This window comes from Papio anubis, chromosome 11 (assembly GCF_008728515.1).
Source record: "Papio anubis isolate 15944 chromosome 11, Panubis1.0, whole genome shotgun sequence".
Taxonomy (NCBI): Eukaryota; Metazoa; Chordata; class Mammalia; order Primates; family Cercopithecidae; genus Papio; species Papio anubis.
The window spans coordinates 43,344,926-43,372,041 of record NC_044986.1 but is presented as its reverse complement, the minus strand read 5'-3'; the positions used below and the strand labels follow the sequence as shown (position 1 = coordinate 43,372,041).

The window sequence follows — 27,116 nt, the reverse complement described above, 5'->3', positions numbered from 1 at the left end:
ATACCTAGTTTATGCCAGACTAATATCGAAGCCTTATTCTCCTTTATAAGTCAAACCTTCTTCCCGGTCATCTTGCATCCTGGACCTGATTTAGACTTGGAGATATGCAGTAGAGATGAGGTGCTTAATCAACTTCTAAGTTTTGCTCTTATTTTCCTTTCTTTCTACTCTCTAGGCATCTCTGTTTTTTCCAGAGATAGAGAGGATGATGGGAAAAGAGAGATAAGGCAGAAAGTTTTCACTTAACTGATATGGTTGTCCCTGACATTGGTGGCCACCAAAAGTGCTCTTCCTTCTCTCTTCCTCTCTCTTTGTCCCTCCTTTTCTTTCTCTTTCATGAAGTGCCTCTGTGTGGTCTTCAGAAACCTGCATTACTATGGATCTCTCCCCTGCTATTCACTTGTCATGGAACATGTTACCTCTGCCATTTCTAGATGGTTATTCATGATGCCTCCCTGGGTCCCAACATCTAGTGGTCCATCTCACACATACTTCCTCTCATGGGACCTCCAGGCCCTCTCAGGCTGTCCTTCAGGACAGAATCTTTCAAGATGGCCTAATTTCAGCTCCTACATTAGTTTACATCTGATCCATATCTAGAAGAGCAGGCCATTTTGAATGCAGCCCTGTATCTTTTCTTTCTTGCTACAAATTGTCCCACTCAGGTTCTTTCCTATATAAATTGTCAGTATAAATCAGGTTGCTAAGTATCAGTGAGGACAGGCCAAGCTTGCCAGTGAGTTTCCAGAAGCATCCCTCAGCACACGTGAAGTAAGAGTTAAAGACCTCTCTCCTCTGTTCTTTTATACTCTCCTGTGGTCACACACAATCTTAATATGCTTTGTTTCAGATGATCTAGCAGCTACTATAGTCAGTGTTGAATTCCCTCCTGGAACTTCCAGATAGAGGGAAAAGCCATAGTTGATATCCCGTTACATAGATAGGTAGTTTGATCAATGATAGAGAGATAAAAAGATATAGAGATAGAGATGTCCAGGTGTGGTGAGCTGTTTGAGAAATAACAAATTGGAGCCCAATAATTCAAGGAATTGATGAGAATGGAGTGCAGTAGATTCCAGCAAGAAAACAACAGATTGGTACTAAGGAGAGAGCTGATTAATAATAGTGTGGAGGCAAGAAACTTAGAATAGTGATGATTGGTGTTTAATTTTTGTTACTTTTGGATCTGGGCAGAAACATCCTTCATTATCCCCCAAATCTTCAGGACAATTTGTCACCAATGCAATCACCACACTAGCATTGACTTAATGCAGTACTGCTTTGGATAACAAAAAAATATAAAGGCATTTTCATTTTTATATAGGAGAGAAGGGACATGAAAGACTTGGAGCAGGCAGTGCCCATGAGGTAATGGTGGGAGGTTCTCAGTGACTTACTGAAAGTAGGAAGTTACAGGCAACTTTAAGTCAGTGTTAGCCCTTCTTCTTGAAAATCTGCAAAAATATCAAGAGTCTTGGACTTCTGTTTATTTCAGTTGGAAGCTTGAATTAGTTCTCATAAATTTCAAACAAGGTGGTGCCTCCAGAAGGCTGGAGAACTTGAAGGTGTTCAGGATACATATGACTAATATAATATCCCCTGTTTCTTAAGCCTTCTAATGGAAATCTGTGGTTAGAGTATCTGATCAAACTTCAAAATCTTCCACAATTATTGGAAAATGGAAATAAGACAACATAGAAACATTCTAAAGATACAATACCTAGAATAATCCAAGTATGAATTATACATTATTATCACAAGTCACATATTTCATTAAAAATGGGAAAGTTTTGAGGCTTTGACTGAGCAATTTTCCCCGCTAACTGCTTTGAGTCTCTGTGATTTTAGTGTTTTATTCCTTGACCCCTTCACTTCATTGCTGCAAGTTTCCTTACCCAAAGCACATGCTCTCAATCTCGTTTTTTTTTGGGGGTGGCGGTGAGGAAGGGATTATTACTAGACAAAAATGGAGGGCAGGACAATAATTTGTTTTCCCAGTACTCCAAAAGTCTCTCACACAGGTCCTGCTTTAAGCTAACGGGTAATGTGCAGAGCCAAGTTTAATCCTTGTTATGATGCCAGGGCAGGCTGTGCTGAGCTGAACTGCAGGCTTTGCTCCCTGTAGGCCAAGCTCTTATACCTTCTGTGGTGTTATGATATATATATATTTTCATCCACAGTTCCTGACTCATAGCTACCGTAGCCCTTGTTATAGTCTTTTGTTATTGGGTTGGGTGTGTTAGGCCTCAGGGGCAGGACTGAGGAAACAGAATCTCTCTGACTTTCTCTTGTCCTCCTTTCACCTGCCCAAAGGCAGGACTCTAATATTCCCCCAGCTTTCTCATGGTAGGTCATAAAGCCCTCATTTCAGAGAGGCTGTTGCCCCATACCCTGAAGGAAGGAATGCTGATGTCAAGAATTTTCCATAAAAACCCAAGAGGATTGGGTTCCGAGAGCTTCAGAATAGCTGAATATGTGCAGGTTCCTGGAGAGGGGACATGCCCAGGGAGGGCATGGAAACTCCATGTCCCTTTTCCCATACCTCTTTACCCATACCTCACCCTACACAGCTCTCCATCTGTATCATTTGTTTTGTTTTGGTTTTTGAGACACAGTCTCACCTCATTACCCAGGCTGGAGTGCAGTGGCGTGATCTAGGCTCACGGCAACCTCTGCCTCCTGGGCACCAGCAATTCTTGCCTCAGCCTCCCCAGTAGCTGGGATTACAGGCACCCACCACTGTACACAGCTACTTTTTGTATTTTTAGTAGAGATGGGGTTTCACCATGTTGGCCAGGTGAATCTATGATCTGCCTGCCTTGGCCTCTCAAAGTGCTGGGATTACAGACATGAGTGACTGCACCCGGCCATCATCTGTATCATTTGTAATATCCTTTATAATAAATTGGAAAAATAAGTGTATGTTTCTGTGAGTTCTGTGAGCCACTCCAGAAAATTAATCAAACCCAAAGACAGGGGCATGGGAACCCCAACTTAGGCCTGTTGGTCAGAAGTTCCAGAGCCCTGGATGGACTTAAGACTGGTTGGGGAGGCAGTCTTGGGGATTGAGCCCTCAACCTATGCGATCTGACACTATCTCCAGGTAGCTGGATCAGAATTGAATTGGAAGACACAGAGTTGGTGTCCACTGTAGAATTAATTGCTTGCTTGGTGGTAGAGAGAAACCCTCACACATCTGTTCACAGAAGTCTTCTCTGTGTTGATGATTATTGTGGTAGTGGTGTGAAGGCAAAAGGAAATCATGGTTTGAGAGTTTTTTCCCAAACACCTTACGTTCCAGAGCCTTGCAAGTTGACTCATTAAAGTCATGCTCAGGCTCACCCAAGTTTGATTTGTAAACCAGAGAATTAGTTTGCTAATTTACGGTGATTCAGATTCAGCTGCCATTTGTTTTGAGCATGTTACATGTCAAACATTGAGCTTGAGAATTTCTCACCAATGATCTCGTTTAATCCTCTCATCAGCAGTCAGTGGATGTCCCCAGAGGAAAGTCTATTCAGAAAAATGAATAAAGTTTATAAAGTTTCTTAGAAATACTAAGTCAAGGCAAAGAGAGCTGGATGATCTGTGGAGATTATCTTGAAGTAGGAGGATGTTCTTGAATCTTTGCTCTCTACATATATCTGCTTGTGGCTCAGTTCCTAGCAAGAAAACCCAGCCTCTTCCTCACTGTCTTTGCTGAACCCCCACTGATTAAAGTCTTCTCACATTTTTCAGTATTTCATGCTGTCATTTTGTGTCTCCCTAAGGCATCTTATTCCCTCACTTACAACCAGACTGCTTCTCTAGAAGGAATTTAGACACAACTTGTTTACTTTACTACAGTAGAATGTCCTCCATCTTGTAAATAGATGCAAAACTCTTTCTTGAATCTGAATTATATCACTTTCTACAATAGGAGACATGACTATTTGTTTCTGGGGAAAATATCTGGAGCATTTCTGCACCGATGCTGACAACAGTCTGTGTCCTTTCTGTAGCTCCAGGCATGGCATGAAGGTGTGGGAGGGAGCAGTGGCATAGAGAGATTCAAACTTTTATAGCTATAATCACATAAGAAAAAAACTGGCTCATTTGTATAAGTTTGGTATTTTAATTAATTAATTTATTTAAGTATTTATGCAGTGTCATGCATTGAGTATACAGAAATGAATAAGGCACATTGCTCTCAAAGAATTCTTTGTCCAGTACGGAACACAAACATGTAAGGACATAATTTTAATACAGTGATCTAAAGGTTAATTGAAATATGGACATGGTACCATCAGAGAATTGAGGTTTAGGAAATTTTGTCTACATGGTCAGGGAAAGTCTCACAGCTAAGATGACCTTTAAGAAGTTTTAAATTAAGGACAGAAGTTCACTGGATGGGAAAAAAAAGGGGGCAGTGGGAGGAGGCATGTGGAGGAATGTTTAGGAAAAGCATTCCAAGCAGAAAGGACAGAAGCATAAAACAGCATAGGAATTTTAAAAAGGTATGAGATATTGGCATGCCTATAGCAATTTATATGAGTGGAAATGAAGCTGAGACTTAGGCAGGGTCTTATCAAAATTGACTCCTATTATTAAGATTAGAAATTTGAATTACATTCAGTAAACAGTAGGTATAGAACTTAAGCAATGTAATGTCATTTGTGTTTTTAAAAGATGACTTTTACAGTATTATGATTTGGAGAAGTTATTTTGCCTTGTAACTGAAAACTAAAATTAATATATAAATGACAATATTTGTTTTAAGGAAGTTTTTAATTTTATCCCAATGTGTTCAAAATGCTATTTTGATAATATTATAAATAGTTATTTTGTAATATATTTTCTTCCCTTATTTTAGTCTTCCCTGACATACCCACAACTTAATATATAGTATAAACCTCTGTTGTAGTGGGAAGAGGGCTGAACCTAGAAGCAGAAAATGGTTCTGAGTCCCTACCCTTCTTCTTTCTGGCTTTGTGTCCTTGGGCAAGTCACTTAACTTCTCTGAAACTCAAGTTCCTTATCAGTGAAAGGGGGATATTGATACTCAAATTCTGGTTTGTTGGGAGGATTAAATTAAAGAAAAAGTGAGCTATCTCTTAGACCTAAAAGGACTTCATAAAAGTATAGAAAAGTGTGTGCATTCTCTCTATAAAATTTATATCTGTATAAATTATACATTTTACATTATATATATATATTTCTTTTTCTTTCCCCAGGGCTCTCCTTCAGGAATTTCAGTTCTTGATACCCATGATGAAGTTAGATGATATTTTACAAACCCTACTGATCCTGACCTGGTCAACTTAGATGTCTGCCTTTCTTTTCTGGACGAAATCATTCAGACTTAGAGAGTGATAATTAGTGATGAAGCTGTAACTTCATCACTCCTAGATGAAGTTCTAGGAGTCCACTCCTAGAACAGTGTACTTTCATTAATTCAGAAATGGTCCTCTAGAATGGCTTCATAAACAGCAAGCTGAAACCACATTCAAAATTACAACTTACATGAGTGGTATTAATATGTATGGAAATAGATCTTGATGCCTTGATCCAAAGGTACTGACTTGCTATTTGAATAAAAGAAGAAATCTGATGGTTAGAGAGGGTAACATATATCCCAACTTCTTTTCCCCTTAATGGAAGAAGTTAGGTCTCTTCCTTACCACAAACTATACTGTGAACTCTTAACTATTTCTGGTGCCATCAAGTGATTAAAGATTGATTTGCTTGAAATGAAAGAAACATCCTGATTGAATAATAATCCACTTAAGATAAACAATAAATAACCAATATTGTCTTTGTGGTGGAATTTTCACTAGCAAGACTCTAGATACTATGGCAAACATTTTTTTAAAATGCAGCTTTTCAAAAAAGTAAACAGAACCTCACTTCTGTGTTTTTTAATTAATTTTTAATTAATTTTTATGTTTTTAAATTAAGATTCAAAAACTAGATTGAATAGAGTAAGTTAATTCAAATAAGATCATGAATGTGGAAAGGGGAAATTTCTTTGCTAGACTATAATAAAAATTCAGAGTAAGAAGTTTGATTTTGGAGAAAACAGTGGGATAGGTTCCCAAATCAATCTCTTGATGAAGGAATACCAAAAATACAAAGAGAATGTATCTTTTAAAAACTCCTTGGGAGAGGCTTCAAGATGGTTGACTAGATGCTTATTAGATCTGGTACTTGCCTCTTCCATGAAGAGAAACTAAAATAGCAAATACATAATCACGCTTCAAATAGATCATCAAAGAGTGAACACTAGAATTCAACAAAGAAGTGACAGGAAGCACTGAAGCAAGGAAGGAGAGAGAGGAAAGGCAGCCTGTTTGACTGTGATTGGTTAGGAGTCTGGAGAAGTTCCCTAATGAAATGAAGGGCAAGTGAGAGGGCCCCAGAACTCCAAATTCCCACCATAGACTCTTATAATCCAAGTTACAGTAGAGCCCCTGAAACTTCATGGACCCTGGGACTAACATAAAGAACTAGAGAGCATGTGAAGGCACTGCTCCAGAGAAAGAGCTCACATTGGGTTCCACACACCCCGAGTCCTAAGCAGCTGCGCTCCAGTGCCATTTTGAAAGCCAAGTCCCCACCAGACTGCATCCTGCCTGGAGACCCAATAGCAGCTGCATCTTTGCATTTCTGGAGCCCCGCTGATATCCTTGTCTGCTGCAACTGGGCAAGAGACACTGGCAGTGGTTCTGCCCTCCTAGCAGAGGGGCAGTCATGCATTTTCATGCACCCTGAGGACAAATGCCACTTCCCACAATCACCACTGCTGTGTGCTGCTTTGGGGCTAAAGCTCGAGTGAAGTGCATGCCCCGTCCCCACTAGGCACCTGCCTATGGTTGCTCCCCAGTGTCAGGGATGCAGTGCAGCCACTGCTGCCTCCAACTGAGCTCTCCAACAAGGGCCTGGGGATTACCCAGTCTCTGCCTACAACAGCCAGTGCCTGTTTGCACCACTGGGATGCCTGAGAACAGATCCACCTGGCCAAGCTCCACTCCCCACTCAGTACCCAGATATACCAACAAGGGTCCTGGGAATTGTCCAGTCCAGTCCACCACCTTTAGTACCTGAACACTTCTCCCAAGGTATGTGGTCAAGTCCACTGAACCTGCCACTACCCCCACAGCTGGTACCCAATGCATGCATCAACAAGGAACCTGGAGATTGGACCACCAAGCTGATTGTAGCCATCAACATCACTAACATGGATCACTTGAGTCCCAGAGGGTTGTCTCACCATTGCTACAGCCATCAACCATGCAATGCCTACTGCCTACTGCCTAGGGGCTCAAGAACCTGCCCACCTACCCAGTCCACTGCTACAATCCCTGGAACCTGAGAAAAGTGCCTAGAAATCCAAGAACTGTCCTTCCTGGACCGACTAACATCAGTGCCAGCATGCACCACCCTGAAGTTTAAGGACAGACACATTCAGCTCACTGCTGCCACAACTAGTACCTGAAGACTGGTTCATCTGGTATTCCAGCCCCCAGTAAAACGTTAGCACAACCTCTACTAACAACTGCACCCTAAGCCACTGAGAAAATCACAACCACTATTGATGCTGCTACAACTAAAGAAATCATACAAAGACTACATACTGCACACCCCCAGAATCAAATCGAAAGTGACCTACCCAGGCAATACCATAAATACATTATCAGGAAAAATTCATCTCACATAAAAGTAAATTCAAAAATTGGAAGAAGCAACGGTTACATCATGTGCATAGATATCAACATACAGACACAAGAAACATGAAAAAATAAGATTATGTTACACGTTCAAAGAAATACAATAATTCTCCAGCAACAGGTCCCAATCAAAAACAAATTTACAAAACCCCAGAAAAATAATTCAAAATATTGATACTAAAGAAGCTAAGTGAAATACAAGAGAATACCGAAAAACAATACAAATAAATCAGAAAAACAATTCAGGATATGAATGAGAAATTCCAAAGGGATAGATATCATTATAAAAGAACCAATAGAAATTCTGAAGCTGACGAATTTATTAAAAGAAATACAAAATACATTCAAAACTTCAACAATAAACTAGATCAAGCAGAAGAATCCTAGAACTTAAGGCCTTTTCAAACAACCCAGTCAGACAAATTGAAAAAAAAAAAAAATTAAAAAGATTGATTAAACCCTTCATGTCACCTGGAACATCATAAATTGACCAAATATTTAAAATTTTGGTATTCCTGAAAGCAAAGAGAAAATAAAATCTTTCTCAGACAAACAAAAGAGATTCATTACAGCTAGACCAGTCCTACAAGAAATATCTAAGGGAATTCTATGCCTGGAAGAAAAAAAAAAGTTATTATTTTTCATGATATTTTCATACTATATTATCATGAAAACATACACAAAAATAAAAACCACCAGTAGCACAAACACACAAACAAGGAAGAGAAAGAAGCTCAGATTTTATAGAATACTACCAAACCACAATAATAAACAATAAGAGAGAAAGATACAAAAGATATACAAAACAACCAGAAATCAATTAAATGTTTGACAAGACTAAGCCTTCACATATCAATAACCTTAAATGCAAACAGATTAAACTTTTCACTTAAAAGATATAAACTGAATGGATTTTTCAAAATGATCTAACTATATGCTGCCTACAAAGAATTCGTCTCACCTGTAAAGGCACATATAGATGAAAATAAAGAGATGGAAAAAGATATTCCACACAGACAGAAACTAAAAGCAGGCAGGGGTAACTATACTTTTACAAGATAAAACAAACTTTCAGTTAAGAACAATGAAAAGAGAAAAAGAAGGGCATTATATAATGACAAAAAGATTAGTTCAGCAAAAGGATACAATAATTCTAAACATATCTGCCCTCAACAATGGAGCACCCAAATATGTATGGCAAATATTATTACATTTAAAGAAAGAGAAGCTCCAATACAATAATAGGGACTTCAGCATCCCACTCTCAGCATTAAACAGAATATATAGACCAAAAATTAACAAAGAAATGTTGGATTTAAACTACACATTAGACCAAATGGGCCTAACAGAAAATTGCGGAACATATCATCTAACAGCTACAGAATACAGAGCTAGAAAAGCAAGAACAGACAAAACCCCAAATTAGTAGAAGGAAAGAAATAATAAAGAGCAGAGCAAAAATAAAATAGAGACCAAGAAGACAGTTCAGGGGATCAATGAAAATAAAAGTTGGTCCTTTTGAACAGATAAACAAAACTGAGAGCCACTTGCTAGACTAACAAAGAAAAATGAGAAAGGACCCAAATAAGTAATATGAGAAATGAAAAAAGAGACCTTACAACTGATACCACAGACATACAAAAGCTCATCCAAGGCTATTATGAACAACTATACACTAACAAACTAGAAAACTTAGAAAAAATGAATAAATTCCTGAACACATACAACCTCCGAAGGGGTTGAATCAGGAAGAAATAGAAATCCAGAACAGAAAAATAATGAGTAGCAAGATTGAATAAATGATAAATACTATCACAACAAAGAAAAACCCAGGACCAGATGGCTTCACTGCTGAATTCTACCAAACTTTCAAAGAAGAATGAACATCAATTCTTCTCAAAATATTCAAAAAAATTGAAGAGAAGAAATTCTTCCTAATTTGTTCTATAAAGCTGGCATTTCTCTGATAACAAAATCCAACAGGGATGCAATTTTCAAAAAGAAAACTACAGGACAATATCCCTGATAAGCATAGATGAAAAGCCTCAACAAAATATTAGCAAAAAATCCAACAGAACTTCAAAACATAATGCACCATGATCAAGTGGGATTTATTCCAGGGATGCAAAGATGGTTCAATACATGCAAATTAGTAAACAAGATACATCACATCAACAAAATGAAAGACTAAAATCATGGAATTATCTCAATAGAGTCAAAAAATCATTTAATAAAATTTAACATCCCTTCTTGATAAGAGTCCTCAAAAAACTAGTCATAGAAACACATCTTAATATAATAAAGGTCATAAATGACAAATCCACAGCTAATGTCATATTGAATGGGAAAATGCTGAAACCCTTTCTGCTTAGAACTGGAATAGACAAAGATACCTTCTTTCACCACGCCTATTCAACATAGTACTGGAAGTCCTAGCAAGAGCAATAAGGCAAGAGAAAGAAATGAAAGGCATCTAAATTGGAAAGCAGAATCCAACTGTTTAATACAGTTTGGATATTTATAGCTGCCTAAATTTCATATTGAAATGTAATCCCCAGTGTTGAAGGTGGGGCCTGGTGGGATGTGTGTGGATATAAGGTTGGATCCTTCATGAATGGTCTGCTGATAAGTGAGCTCCCACTCTGAGTTCACACAAGATATTTTCATTTAAGAGTGTGTTACCTCCCCACCCGATTCTCTCTTGCTTGCTCCTGTTTTGTCATTCAACATGTCTATTCCCCCTTCACCTTCTGGCATGATTGAAAGTTCCCTGAGCCTTCACCAGAAGCTGAGTAGATGCCAGTACCATGCTTCCTGTAAAGCCCACAGAACTCTGAGTCAATTAAACCTCTTTTCTTTATAAATCACCCAGTCTCAGATTTTTCTTTATAGCAATGCAAGAACAGTCTAATACAGTGTCCATCATCAAATGAATAAAGAAAATGTAGAATATATATGTGTGTGTGTGCATATACGTATATATATATATATATATATATATAATACATACGGTCAAACTGGACTACTAGTAGGTCATAAGAACAAATGAACTTAAATCATTTTCAGCAACATGGATGGAACTCAAGGTCATGATGTTAAGTGAAATGAGCTAGATAGACAAATTTCCTATGTTCTCAGTCATATGTGGGAGCTAAAAAGTTGATTTCATAAAGGTAGAGAGTACAATAATAGATACTAGAGGCTGAGAAGGGTCTGTAGGTCGGGGAGGAATGATGAAGAGAGATTGGTCAATGAATACAAACATAGACAGAAGGAATAAATTCTAGTGTTCATAACAGAGTAGGGGTATTATAGTTATCGACAATGTATTATACATTTCAAAGTAGCTAAAAGAGAGAACTTGAAATGCTCTCAATCAATAGAAAAGATAAATACTCAAGGTAATCAATACCCTAAATACCCTTACTTGATCATTACGCATTCTATGCATGTAACAAGTCTTCACTCTAAAGTGGAGCTCTGAAACTGCTTTTGTTTTATGGCATTTACCAAACCTTTCATTTTAAGTTCAGGGATATCACGTGCAGGTTTGTTATATAGGTAAACTTGTGTCATGAGGGCTTGTGCAGATTATTTCATCACTCAGGTATTAAGCCTAGTGCCCTTTAGGTTTTTTTCCTGATCTTCCTCTTCCCCCTGCCCACTCTCAGTTAAGATTTCATGTTTATGCTTAGAATTTAAACTGGTAATACCTTACTGTCTTTTCAATTCTTGTGTTCTCTTGAACAATTTTTATTTTTAAAATTGATGTTATTTTTCTTCTTTGTACGGAAAAATTTTATTGATACATCATATTTTATATATTCTATATTATGGGTACAAGTGATATTTTGTTACGTGCAAATTTCTGACTTTCTGGTTTGATCTTCTAAAAACGAAAAACTGAAATCCTGAATTAAAGGAAGCTGAGACTTTATTTTATTTTGTTAACTTTTACTTTAAGTTCAGGGGTACCGTGTGCAGTTTTGTTATCTACGTAGACTTGTGTCATGAGAACTTTTACAGATTATTTCATCACTCAGGTGTTTATTCTGGTACCCGTTAGTTATTTTTCCTGATCCTCTCCCTCCTCCCACCCTCCACTCACCAGTAGGCCCCAGTGTCTCTTGTTCCCCTCTATGTGTCCATGTGTTCTCATCATTTAGCTCCCACTTATAAGTGAGAATATGTGGTATTCATTTTCTGTTCCTGCATTAGTTTGCTAAGGATAATGGCCTCTGGCTCCATCCATGTTTCTGCAAAGGGCGTGATCTTGTTCATTTTATGGCTACATATTATTACATGGTGTATATGGACCACATTTTCTTTATTGAATCTACCATTAATGGGCATTTAGATTGATTCCATGTCTTTGCTACTGTAAATACTGATGCAGTAAACATAAGCATGCAAGTGTCTTTATGAAAGAACAATTTATATTCCTTTAGATATATACCCAGTTATAGTATTGCTGGACTGAATTGTATTTCTGTTTTTAGCTCTTTTAGGAATAGCCACATTGCTTTCCACAATGGTTGAACTAATTGACATTCCCACCAAAAGTGTTTAAGCATTTCTTTTTCTCTGAAACCTCACCAGCATCTGTTATTTTTTCACTTTTTGATAATAGCCATTCTAACTGGTGTGAGATCGTATCTCATTGTATTTTTGATTTGCATTTCTCTAATAATTAGTGATATTGCATTTTTTTATATGCTTGTTGACTGTGTGTATGTCTTCTTTTGAAAAGTGTCTGTTCATGTCCTTTGCCCACTTTTTAGTGGTCTTTTTTTCTGGAAAATTTAAGCTCCTTATAGATGCTGGATATTAGACCATTGTCAGATACACATTTTGCAAAAAAGTTTCTTCCATTCTGTAGGTCGTCTATTTACTCTGTTGACCATTTCCTTTACAATGCAGAAGCTCTTTGGTTGCATTAGATCCCATTTGTCAACTTTTACTTTTGTTGCAATTGCTTTTGGTGCCCTGTCATGAAATCTTTGCCCATTCCTATGTCCAGAATGGTATTGCCTATGTTGGAAATGACAGAATCTTAATAACAAATGGAAGATGTTAAAAAGCCATAGATAAAAGAAAGATTACTTTCAAAGAGGCAGTAGTTAGACTGTGAGGTAACTTCTCAACACCAATAATAGAAGTCAGAAGACAGTCAGTCCAGTAATACATTACATTGGTTGGAAGGACATAGACAACAACCTAAAATTCCAAACCCAGAAAAAAGTATATTTCAAGACTGACAACAAAATGAACATTTTTTTCAGGCAACCAAAACAAGAGTTCACCCCCTCACCAAAAGGAAATATACAATATGCACATCAAGTAGAAGGAAAGTGATCCCAGATGGAAGATCTAACATGCAAGGAGGAATGAGGAACAAATATCAGGTGGTAATTATGCAAACTTGTCATTACCCTTGTTCTCTGCTTTTCATTATGGCTGTTAAGAAATTTCTATTCCATTGAAGTCAACTGTCTTTATTCTCTGGATAATTTTAAGACTTCTCTTTTCTTTTGTTGTTCTGTAGTTTAATTATAATACTCTTGAGTGTTGATTTCTATTCATTTATTTTATTTGCTACATATTTGGCTTCTTGAATTTGTAGATTAATGTGTTTCCTCAGTTTTGGAAAAGTTTCTGCAATTATCTTCTTAAAAATGTCCTCTGAAAATATTGTCAACACATTATTGTGTGTTGCATGGTCAGAAAAAGTACATGTATGCAGAATATGTTAAGAACTATTAAGTATATAATACAATCCAATAAAGAAATGAGCAAATGACTTGAGCAGACACTTCACAAATGAAGATATATGAATACTCAATATGTACATGAAAAGCCATCATTAGTCATCAGGAAAACTGAAATTAAAACGCAATTAAATACCACTACACACTCATCGAAATTTCTAAAATTAAGAAACTAACCACATACAGTACTAGTGAGGATACAGAGTAACTAGAAGCCTCATACTCAGTTGGAAAGAATATAAAATATTAGGAACGCATTGGAAAACAGCTTGGCAGGTTTTTTAAATTAAATAAGACCTTCCATATGGTATAGACACTCCACTTCTTGGCATTTACCCAAAATAAATGAAAGCATATGTCCATAAAAACATGTGCAGATATTTTTAGAAGCTTTATTTGTAACAGTGAAAAACTGGAAACAATCCAAATGTCTATCCATAGGTGAATAAAGAAACAAATTGGGGCATGTCAATGCAACAGGGTATTATCCAGTAATGAAAATGACAAACTACTTATGCAAATAGCAGTATTGATTAAGCTCAGAATCATGATGCAGAATGAAATAAGCCAGATTGAAAAAAAACAACAAAAACCTACGTACTGTATGATTCCATTTTTACAAAGTTCTAGAAAAAAACAAATGAATCAATAGTGACAGAAATCAGATAAGTGGTTGATTGCAAACAGAGGAGGACGGAGGACTAGATTACAGGAGGCATGAGAAAACTTTTGGGGTGATGGCAATGTTTGGTATCTTGATTGTAGTGGTAGCTTTATGGGTATGTACATGTGCCAAAATTCATTATTGTATGACAATCATACTCAAAGACTTTTTTAATAGCAAAAAACAAAACCAGTCGCAGAAGATAAAGTTGGGGGAAGACAAGATATGGAATTACTTGGTTTTACTAAATTACCCATCCTCAGAAAGTTAAAGGTAAGTGATCAATGAAAACCTTACAGGCATTTTGGAAGCAATTATTTTCTGAAAATTTGACACAGTTCAGATATTCTGCATACCAGACAAGAGATTTCTCATGAACAATCATTTTTCCAAACATTAACTGTCTTAAGATTCTATTACTTATATTCAATCTATTGACATAAAATCAGAATATTTCCTCTTCTACCTCATTTTGTATAAAATTTCAAGTCCTTTTTTTAAGCAAAGAAAATTGTCTATTATCCTAGATGTCCACCATCAATTATTATTATTATTATTTTACTTTTTTATTTTTTGAGATGGAGTCTCACTCTGTCGCCCAGGCTGGAGTGCAGTGGTGCGATCTGGGCTCACTGCAAGCTCTGCCTCCCAGGTTTACGCCATTCTCCTGCCTCAGCCTCTCGAGTAACTGGGACTACAGGCGCCCACCACCACGCCCGGCTCATTTTTTGTATTTTTAGTAGAGACGGGGTTTCACCGTGTTAGCCAGGATGGTCTCGATCTCCTGATCTCGTGATCCCCCCGCCTGGGCTTCCCAAAGTGCTGGGATTACAGGCGTGAGCCACCGCACCCGGCCCCCGTCAATTATTTTTGTAAATTTAGTTGTCTTTAAATACTGATTTACAAAAATAAACGTGATGTTTGTCAATTCAGTAGATCAATAAACTGGAAGGCTGCTTATATATTCAAGTGCAGTTAACATATTATCTGTTTTCTCTTTTTAATAGGAAGAATGTTTTAATTCAAAAAAGCATCATGTGAAATAGCTCTAGTGCTTCTTTTGAGCTGGTACATTCTGGTAAGCTATAATTTGGTAATTATAATTCAACGTCTTAAACATTAAATTCAGTTGTTACAATTTATTAAATAATGTTCATTTTCATAGAACCAATATTTTTAAATAGGTTTAACTTTTGTTTACATGTGTGATAGTGTAATACAGCAATGATATGGTAAATTTACACTGTAAATTTTAAAAATAAATCATATCATAATGTTGTCAGATATATATGCACAGATTACATAGTTCATGTCTCTTTATCATGGCAGAAAAATTATAAATAACCACACTATAAATTTGAATGGCAAAAGGAAATTCCAATGACTTTTTCTCTCTATTATTGTCTTTTGGGAATTCAATTAAATGTGTTAGAATTTCTTACTTTGTCCTCCATGCTTTGTAAGCTCGTCTCCATACTTTAATCTTTTTGTGTGTGTTGCATTTCCAGTAATTTCCCCTCATCTATCTTCAAGTTTACACATTTTATTTTAGGTTGTGCCTAAGTTACTGTTAAGTCTACTCTTTGAGTTTTTAATTTTGTTTAATGTAATTTTAAGTTATAGAATATCTAGTTGGTTGTTTGAAATCAATTTGGTTACTTTTTATTTTTTCCTTTTCCCTCTAGATATTTTCAAGACTTTCTTTTATTTGTTTAGGAATAGAAGTGTTTTGTAATAGATGTCTGGTAATTTTAATATTTGAATTTGGCCTTGCCTGAAAAATCTAGACAAGGGCAGGTCTCAATTTTTCTCCCTCCCCTGTTCAATTGCAAGGCAAGCCTTTCAGGGCTCGGAGTTGGGTGAAAGTCAGCCTTACTTCCAGGTCACTCTTACTCTGTATATATTGAGCTATTTGGAGATCCCAGCTTAATGCAGGGAGAGTGTTCTGTTAGACTCCATATCCAGGTTCTAGAATTTTATTTTTGTTTCCTTAACCTCTTGTGGCTGTTGTTACATCAAAATTCAGGTTAGCAAATTACCTCCGGCCAAGAGCAATTTTGATGGTCAGTTTACTTTTCGGGGTTTTCACTCTTCTTTCACTTTTTAAGTAGATAATTCTTTGCTATTTTACCAGCTTTTTGATAATTTTGACAATATATATTTTAAAATGTCTTCAGCAACTTATCTTTTTGGTGTGTAAAAAACAATTCTTTTTGGTATGGTGGTGGGCAGACTAAGCTAAAAGCCTAGCCTGTCACTAGAGGAAATTGAACCTTGCAATTTGTTTAAACAATTTTTAAACGTAACACACACACACACACACACACACGCACACAATTTATATTGGTTGGCTTATTTTGAGTATGGATGGAATCACCTGTGTGATTTATCTGATACATCAATGAAGACTGTTATAAATAGAAGAATAACCATTTTCAATCAGCTATTTGTTGTTAAATATGTAATATTTGACCATTTACAATCTGAGAGTAAAACTGTACAAGAGAAACATCCAAGGAAATTAATTATCTTTTTAAGGTCGTCTATAAACCCAGTCCCCATAGCAGCACAAGTACTTATCTAGATTCCGTCCTTTACACTTTATGTTTTGCCTAGTCATTTCTTTTGCAATTAAATTAATTGCTTCATTGTTAATTCAACTTTCATTCTCTGTCCTTTCAAAAAATTTTAAAAACAAGCTGATGAATAGAAAAGTAAAACATTGTTGCAGAGCTATTTATAAGAAAATAAAATATATTGTCTGAAATGTCAATAATGTATGAATAAGCATGTTTCTAAATTTAATTGTTAACTTTGATAAGATGAATGGTAGCAACAATGATGTGATTTGTTATTTATTCTCCCTGAATCAAACTAAATATTTTACACAAATCAGCCCCTTCTAGATAATATTTACATTATACTACAAATATTGACAATGACTAGAATTTAATATTTCAAAAATACTCTCCCAAACATACAAATGCAGGGATGGGTGGCTATAACTGGATCAATAGTTGTGTCACTCCAAATCACAAATCTCTTGTTTTCCCTCTTGCTAATCTCTACTATCCTCCCTCTTTAACCCATGGCTGTGAAAAATAACAAAAGGAGTAATTCAAATCTTCAGATAGTTCTTTCTTGTTTCCTTGTAACTATATATTTTAATTTGCCTCAGAATTCTCCAAATCAGTCTAAGGAAACACAAAGTGATATGAGTACTACATAGATTAGATTTAGATATAGAGGTATAGTCTCTTCCCCCTACAGAACTCCAAACATGCTACTCACCATTTATGAATGTAAAACAACCCACAATGGTCTGAAGAAAGATACAGAACTCACCAATTCATATAGTCAAAAGCTGGACAGATCTGGATTCAAATCTGATTAACTGTGAGATCTCGGGCAGCTGTTGAAATTCTGCATATCGGTCAGAAGTAGATTAGAAAAACAGAAATTGCTTGAGATTTCAAACTGAAAGGGATGTAATACAGAGATTGGAAAGTTACCAAACCTTTGGGATGAGTGATAAAGCAAGATCAGGGAAGTCATTGCTAGTGTTCAGAAAATCAGTAAGAATAAGAATCACAGGAAACTGCCACTTTAGAACATAATTTGACACAAGGAAATCAATCATCAAATCTTACCTCTGTTATCTCTGCAGTTCATGTGTTCATGCCACTGCCTCAGGAATAACAGTGGCTTCTTCTTTTGCAAGCAAGCTTGTTGGCAGAATATATAAAGTGGTAACTTTCTGGTAGAAATAAATTCTAGGGATAAAATACCCCAGGTTTTCAACCTTTAAAATACAAGAAAAAAGAAATGGGAGGAATGTTGTTAAATTTCCAACAAAAAAATCTAGCATATTCTAGATAACTCAGCGTCTTCAAACAAAAAAATACTGTCAAGACTAAATCAAGATTGTGGACTGAGCACTTGCTCCAATATGCCTTCTGCAGCAAATCCCTTAAAGTGAGAGAAAAGGCATATATGCAAATATACATACATATCTATTCAGATATAGATGATATAGATAAATATATAGATGATACAGATACTGATAAAGCATAACAGGACAGGAACACAGAAATGAGGAAGTCTTTAAAAGATAAAAAGCTGATGAAATCAAATTGATAACAACTATGACAAAGTCATATCAAACAAGTTCAAGACCATATCACTGCAAAGACTGAAAACAGATTCTAAATTGGATTGAAGTGAAAAAGCAGAAAAGTGGCCCAGAAAATCATTAGGGTAAATAAATTAAAGAACTGAAGTCAGAAAAATGAGACCAGACCTCACCACCCTCGTGATGTACAACACATAGCAAGTTTTTGATAGGTTTTTACCAACTATATTTGCGACATGTTATATTGATTTTTTATTATCATTTTAAAAATAATTTTTGCATAATTGAATAAATTTTGATATTTTTATATTTTGCATTGCTATCTGGGTTTCTTGTTTCAGCACTGTTAATAGAATTTTTTAAATATGATTTTAAAATACGTTGTATTGCTTTTGATAGTGATTACATAGTTAAACAAAAACATCTTTTACCTGTTACAAATCTTTAGTTAAAAGCTATTGGGGGGCAGAGTTTAACAATTCAAGCAAAAGGGATGTGTATGTGTACGTATGTATACATATATAGAAATATTTTCATATATTATAAATTATATATAAATATATGTATATATTTCTGATACGTTTATGTATAATTTAAAAATAATTCAAATTATAGTCCAAAAATAAAGTCAGGATAAGTTCTTTTTTTTTTTTTTTTTTTTTTGAGACAGAGTCTCGCTCTGTCACCCAGGCTGGGGTACAGTTGAGTGATCTTGGCTCACTGCTACCTCCACCTTCCAGGTTCAAGCAATTCTTCTGCCTCAGCCTCCCAAGCATCTGGGATAACAAGTGCCCACCACCACATCCGGCTAATTGTTCTATTTGTAGTAGAGATGGGGTTTCGCCATGTTGGCCAGGCTGGTCTTGAAGTCCTGACCTTGAGTGATCCACCCACCTTGGCCTCCCAAAGTGCTCAGATTACACACATGAGCCACTGCACCTGACCAGAATAAGCTCCTAAAGAAAATTTCAGATCATATAAGAATGACACATACACTTTAGCTTGATTAGTTCTTAACACTATTTCAAGACTATCTACTGTGATGCTTGTGTACAACTTTCTTAAATTTAGGTACAAAGGGGAGAAATTAAAAAGGGATAAGGCCTTAAAGGCATTGGCAAAAGAGACAAGAGCTCTGCTTCCTGGAATTGTGTTGTATAAAGTCAGAACCTGCTGGAAGCAGGTGCCAAGACAGGATTAATCATGAAAGGGTTTTTATGGAGAAATAGTTGTGAGAAAAAAATGGAAAGGAGCCAGGAGAGGCTGGAAAAGGCATCAAACCACGATGCAAGCCTGGCTTTAAGTGAAGGAGAGAGAGGGAAGGAAATCAGGTAGAGATGTCCTAAATTATCATGCATATAAGAAACATTCGTCAAAGCCATTGGGGAATACTAAGCTAAAATTCAACCGAGAGGAGGCTTGTGAACCCTCAGGAATGGAACTATATTAGTATTGTTGCCTGGCTCAGTGGTTGGCCGAGAGGCACATATGGGAAGCAAGGCGCAAATGCATGAGCCACTGCACCTGACTCAGATGCAGAAGTTGGTCCCTAGTCACTTAGGTTCCCCGAATTTGGAGGTTCGCCTCATGCATTCTCATGTCCATCACATAAAGAAAGGGACAGTCTGCAACAGCAGGATTCCTTTCTAAAGAACCTTCTCTTCGGGGAACACTCTGAAACCGTTCTTCAAATGATGACCTACTCTGAAGTCCAAGAGATAATTCTGAAGTAGACTTTGATTTTGTGCAGGAGAATGTACTCTATTCCCATCATCACAGCTTGCCCCTTGGCTTACATAAATATTTCGCTCATGATTCCAGGAAGTTGCCTAAAGCAACTTAAATGTTGGGCCAAAATAACCTGTTTGTCTATCATTAAAAAGTTTTTGCTTGAGAAGTTTTATGAGTTGAATTGTATCTCACAAAATGATATATTAGAGGCCTAACACTCAGTACCTCCAAATGTGATATTATTTGTAAACAGTCTTTATGGAGGTTATCAAGTTAACATGAAGTCATTAGAGTGGGGACTAACATAATATGGCTGAGATCCTTATCAAAAGGAGAAATTCAGTCACAGGGACAGACAGGCACAGAGAGAAGATGATGTCAAGAGACACGGGAGAATGCCACATGAAGGTGGAGGATTGGAGTGATGCATCTGCAAGCCAAGAAATGCCGAAGATTGCTGGAAAACTACCAAAAGCTAGGAGAGAGGCGTTTCACAGTGGGAAGGCCTATGCCAACCTACCCCAAAGAACGAGAAAGCTGAGAGGCTGAAGAGAAAGGCTGACACAGCTACTTTCTTAGAAAGAAACATTTACTCATTTTATATATATATATAATATTTTCTTATTTTTAACTTTTAGGTTCAGGGCTAAATGTGCAGGTTTATTATATAGGCAAATTGCATGTCATGTCATGGGGGCTTGGTGTACACGTTATTTCATCACACAGCTAATAAGCATAGGTAGTTTTTAGATCCTCACTCTCCTCCCACTTTCCACCCTCAAGTAGGCCCTAGCATCTGTTGTTCCCCTCTTTGTGCTCATGTGCATTCAATGTTTTACTGCCATTCATAGGTGAGAACATGTAGTATTTGGTTTTCTGTTTCTGTTTAGTTCATTTAGGATAGTGGCCTCCAGCTCCATCCATGTTCTGACAAAGGTATGATCTTGTTCTTTTATATGGCTGCATATATTCCATGGTGTATATGTAACACATTTTCTTTATCCAGTCTATCATTGATGGACATTTAGGTTGATTCCATGTCTTTGCTACTGTGAATATTACTGTGATGAACATACATGTGCATGTGTCTTTATGGTACAATAATTTATATTCCTTTGGTTATATACCCAGTAATGGGATTGCTAGGTCAAATGGTAGTTCTGTTTTTAGCTCTTTGAGAAATTGCCACACAGCCACATTCCCACCAGCAGTGTGTAAGCGTTCCCTTTTCTCTGCAACCTCACCAAGAGTGTTATTTTTTGACTTTTTAGTAATAACCATTCTGATTGATGTGAAATGTTATCTTATTATGATTTTGATGTGTATTTCTCTAATGATTAGGGATGGTGAGCATTTTTTCATATGCTTGTTGGCTTTGCATATGTCTTCTTTTGAAAAGTGTCTGTTCATGTCCTTTGCCTACTTTTTAATGAGATTGTTTGGTTTTTGCTTGTTAATCTGTTGAAGTTCCAGATGTTAGACCTTTGTCAGATGCATAGTTAGCAAATATTTTTCCCATTCTGTAGGTTATCTATTTACTCTGTTGATAGTTTCTTTTGCTGTGCAGAAGCTCTTTAGTTTAATTAGATCACATTTGTCAATTTTGGGTTTTGGTGCAAATAATTTTGGCACCTTTGTCATGAAATCTTTGCCAGAGCCTATGTCCAGAATGATATTTCCTAGGTTATCTTCCAGGGTTTTATAATTTTAGGTTTTACATATAAGTTTTTACTCCATCTTGAGTTGATTTTTGTATACGGTTTAAGGAAAGGGTCCAGTTTCAATCTTTTGCATGTGGCTAGCCAGTTCTCCCAGCTCCATTTACAGACTAGGGAGCCCTTTCTCCATTGCTTGTAATTGTTGGCTTCGTTGAAGATAAGACAGCTGTAGCCATACAGCCTACATGATCCGGCCTACAAGATCCATTTTCGTTCCATGATCTATGTGTCTGTTTTTGTACCAGTACCATACTGTTATGGTTACTGTATCTTTGAAGTATAGTTTGAATTGAAGTAATGTGATACTTCATGTTCTGTGATTTGGGATCTTTTTTGGTTCCATGTAAATTTTAAAGTAGTTTTTTCCTAATTCTGTGAAGAATATCATTGGTAGTTTGATAGGAATAGCACTGAATCTGTAATTTGCTTTGCTCAGTATGGCCATTTTAACAATATTGATTCTTCTTATCCATGACCATGAAACGCTTTTCCATTTGTTTGTGTCATCTCTGATTTCTTGCAGCAGTATTCTGTAATTCTCATTGTAGAGATCTTTTACATTACTGGTTAGCTATTCCTAGGTATTTTTTATTCTTTTTGTGGCTATTGTGAGCCAGAGTGCATTCTTGATTTGGCTCTCAGCTTGGATATTGTTGGTGTATTGAAATGCTGCTGATTTTTGTACACTGATTTTGTATCCTGAAACTTTGCTGAAGTTGTTTATGAGATTTGGACAAAGACTATGGGGTTTTCTGTGTGTATAAGCATATAGTCTGCAAACAGAGAGAGTTTGATTTCCTCTCTTCCTATTCAGATACCTTTTATTTATTTCTCTTGCCTGGCTGCTCTGGCTAGGACTTCCAGTACTATGTTGAATAAGAGTAGTAACAGAGGGCATCCTTGTCTTATTCTGTAGAAATAAATATTCAATGGGGTCTTACAAACAGAAGTCATGTCTGTGTCTTGGGTAGCATGAGAAAAGATGGTGGGTCAGGGTTTATAACTCATAAGGGAGGGGTAATTCAGAAGGAATATGTAGGACAATTGAAATCTGATAACATCAAAATTGTTTGACTTAAGGGCAAGATTTACAGTAAATACATGCTCTTACACAAGGGAATATAGATAAACTGGAAATCTCAGAGGCAATTCTGGAATAGGGGTTAATTAGAAGCCAACATGGTAGATTGGCACCCACGATGAATTTGGGGTTTCTCTGGCCTCCACAAGAAGTGTGGGCCAGATTCTCCTTCACAGCTCCAGAAGTAACCAACCTTGTTGACAACTCAATTTTGGACTTCTAGCCCACAGAATTATGAAACAATAATTTTTTTGTTATTATAAGCCACCCAGTTTGTGGCACTTTGCTATGGCAGTCCCAGGAAATTAATACAGGAGGGGCTACTCTCAATGAATAGAGGAAGCAGTAAAATACCTTGCATAATTTCATAGAAAGTTAGTGCTGAAAGCAGTCTCAGAGCAGTAACATCAAAAGCTTGGTTCATATCCCACTAGCATGCTGAAAGAATCACCCACATTGGCCACACAATGAATAAATATTCTATTTCTTACTCTAGAATAATGGGTACATCCATACACTTACTAGTAACAAATTAAGTTTAGTGAACATTGATTTACAAATTGGATATTTATAAACTAAAATTAGAGCACTATTAGGATTTACTGAGTCTTCTTTTGAACAATTAATCTGCTACCTGCTTGGTAAGTTTGTACATGCAGGTTTTGAAATTCCTGAAATTTTTAGGAAGAGTTACTAAGGTTAATAAGTAAGAAATCATAGTGAGTTAGGATGGATATGGTTTTCAATTGTTGCTCTTCTTGCATTAATGAATAGATTTGGAGAATAGTTGTTACAAGTTTTATTTTTAAAAATTATTGATCACTGGTTCCTTAATGGTTAGATGTTCTCACTAAATCTTTTTATAATCATTAGGTTCTTTTTCCACGGAAGACTGGGAGCAAATGGGATAGATAACTCATGGGACCTTGTGTCCCATCTAAGCAGGCTACTATTTTTAAAATTTGGTAAACTATCCCAGAGTCCCACTTCCACCTCTTTTCTAATTCTTTCATTTTTATTGGTGAGGAAACTAAAGACCAGTGTCTGTTTTTGACATGTGAATGAGTGGTTGACTTCATCTTACTGTCAAAATATTTTTTGTCATTTTAATAAATAATTGTTGAGTGATTCAAAATAGCAGAGACTTTTAAATATAAAATATTATTTGACCCACCAAGCAATAAAGTGAGATACTGCTATTGTCTCACTTATACAGATAAGAAATCTGAAATTCAGAAACATCAAACAAGTCACCTGAAATCACACTGTTAGAGGTAACCAAGTTAAGATTTTGCCATTGACAAATTTTCAAAGTTTGTATGCTTATTTGCTGTGCCAGTGTGCCTCAAACTAGGTATCCATGGACCTCCAAGGTCAATTGTCTTTTTCTCAAGGGTCTGCAAGTCTAGGCCCTTTTCGCCCGCATTTTGGTAAATGCACAGCTTGAGGATTAGCTGGATGAGCACCTTGCAGTTGATTACTGACAGGTGATTCCAGTATTCATATTTTGCATTAGTTTTACAACCAAGTACACACCAAGTGAAGGCCAAATGAGGTTGGCTCTTGCTGATGGATGACAGGTTTCCAACAGTTTGAACAGAGAAAAAGCTGGGAGGCCTGAATCATCTCATGACAAATATTAGTAGAGTCATGCCAATTGTAAATAATCTGCACAGTAGCTATGTCTCATGACAGTTGCCTTCAACTCTAAAAATCTATAATCCTATTGGATTGCCGTGACATTTAGGGTCAGGCAGGAAATGGATGGCATAAGAAAGGAGAAGAAGACAGAGAATTTAAGAGACTTTTACAAAAGTGTAAACAAGGATAAAAAAAATCCAAGTGAAATGGAGTAGTGCAAGTAATGGTGAGTAATGGTGAGAAGCGTGGAGGGGTTGGAGAGAGAGTTATTGCTACAATCTGGGGAGAGAGATAGCTATGACCTTTAGTAGAGGGACATAACCAGGCTTTGGGGACAAAAAAGAGAGGGAGCCAGAAGAAATACTACTCTGTCCTCACTCTCATTCCTGTGGAGCACCGATCTCTTGCTGGTGATTTCCACCTTTTGAATGTAAGAAGCCAAAGGACAAACTGCCTTTGATGCAGTTCATACAGGTCAGCTTCCCTGGAGCACGCACTCTGGGGTAGAGAATGCTAAAGAGTAGACCTGGTGGAGCAAATGAAGATATCCAGCCTGTTTCTATAAACCAATGATGTATTGTCTTATCCTAATAATAACATTGATGTTTTATTTTCTGGAAAGCATATTTATTAATTTTTATTATTGAATGAGAATAAGATCCTAGGCACATCTTTCTTCCTACAGTTGCAAGAAGATAAGATGGCTCTATCAAGTATTTTTATTTAAACAAAAGAGTCTGAAATTTTATGCCTCACTTAAATTAACAAATAATATTCTCATTCATTTACATTTCAATTTTGTGAGTGGAACATTAGGAGGTTGAGTTAAAATTAGAGTAGACACTTGTATGTAAAAGTGTATCTTTCTTGTTAACTGTTTCAAAATAAAAGGCTGAAAATTGCTATTAGATGACAAATGATTTCACAATGAACTCAATACAAAGAAAAAGTCCTTAACTCTGTTTTGAAAATTAAATTGCTCAAATCTAATGGAATGAGGAAAGCCATACTTTAAAAGTAATTATTGAGGAAAAGACCTAGTAGTTTCAATGAACACAAAACTTGCTATGAGACAAAACATGACACAACTGATTAAAAAATTCAATGCAATCATAGGCCAAAGAAAGGTTAAGGAACTTCAGATCAAGGGAATCAATAATTCTATGAGGCTTTGCACATTCAGTGACATCTAGAATGTGGAACCCCAGATAGAGGGATATTGGCAACATGATAACCAGGTGATAAAGGATTTCAAAACTAAGTTACAAAAACAATTTAGAGACACTAGAGATATAAAGCCTACAGAAGATTTAAGAAAGGTTTGATATAGCAAAAATCTGAAGCTTTATGGCAGAGGAATTAGACTGGCTCCATGTGGCTCCAGATAGCCAGATTATGAGCATTGGCTATAACTGGCAGGCCAAAAGACTTGGACTCAACATGGGGAAGAATTTATGAGAAACTAGAAATGTCTGTGGGTAGACAGTTGTGCCTCTTGAAGGAGAAGGCTGAATAGGAGAGTGAACCTTAAGAGTATTGAAAGATACTTAAAATAAAGGCATAGTTGGATTGAATGATTTCTAAAGCTCTGTGCTCTGTGATTTGATGACAAGAGAACATATTGAAGCTGATGCCAGATTGGAGTAACTAGCATGGAGGAAGAAGAAATTAATGAATTTTTTATTTTAAAAAATAAATTAAAAAGAAGAGAGAACACTAACCAGGAATGTATCTAATGGTGCAAAAAAGAAAAATAAATAGGGAAAGGGTCGAAAAGTCCACAAAGATAGTGAAGGAGAAACTGTATTCTGAAGAACAGGAAAAGTATAGGAAGTATAGGAAGGGAAATATATATTGTACTACTGAGGGGGTTATTTGTCTGAAAAAGTACTCAAAACAATGATTTATAATGCTCACTTACTTTATCACTTACACGTTATAGTTTCTGACAGCAGACAAACTCCATAGAGAAGGTGATGTCTTTCCTATATTTTTATGCCACCACACTTGAAACAGCATCCAGAAGTAAAAAGAAAGCGGAAAAATAATGCTTTTGTCAATGTCTCAGAAACACTGGATGACTGTACATATAAACTGTCAAAGACCTAATTAAGGACATTAGAAAGCATTTTTTTAAGCAGAACATTTCAGGTTTTCAGCGTCTTTATATCTCCAAATGTGTAACAGCTGTTATGTTATAAAACCTATTCAATAACTGAAACATCACTCTTTCTCAGTACTTTTTGGTGTTACTTTAAATTGTAATGAATTCAGAAATTATTGACCAATAGTCAATTATTTTGTTTTATATATGATGAATGATATTAATTTAATATCAAATAAAATTTGTAAGAAAAATAAACAATGTAGAACTAGATTAAAATTAGACCCTATATTGGAAATTTTAAAGAATATTTTAAAATAATAAGCATTAAAGTTGGTTCTTTATATGCTTTCATCTTCCAGGATATGACCTGAGAGGTTGGCATTTCTTCCTTGGTCCTCGAGATAAAAGGATTCTCAACCAGAAAACTAAAGGATAAGCAAGAAAAGAGATCTTTGGGCATCTGTGACAAGGTTCCTTATCCATCTTTGGAAACTTATAAAGAAAATATTATAACAAAGAAGAATGAGGAAAGCACAAAACAGTTCCAGAACTTCTTAGCAACCAAAAG

At 36.3% G+C, this 27,116-nt stretch overlaps 1 long non-coding RNA gene across 1 annotated transcript in view; it reads right to left on the bottom strand.

Annotated features, from left to right (window-relative positions):
• The window catches only part of LOC103887640, a 57,823-nt gene extending 31,097 nt beyond the window's left edge, over positions 1–26,726 (bottom strand). The window contains exons 1-3 of the long non-coding RNA XR_002524367.2: positions 26,363–26,726; positions 17,789–17,940; positions 17,484–17,615 (exon numbers count right to left, since the gene is read on the bottom strand). This is a non-coding gene — a long non-coding RNA (uncharacterized LOC103887640). The remainder of the gene's footprint in view (positions 1–17,483; positions 17,616–17,788; positions 17,941–26,362) is intronic.
• Between the last annotated feature and the right edge of the window lie 390 nt (positions 26,727–27,116).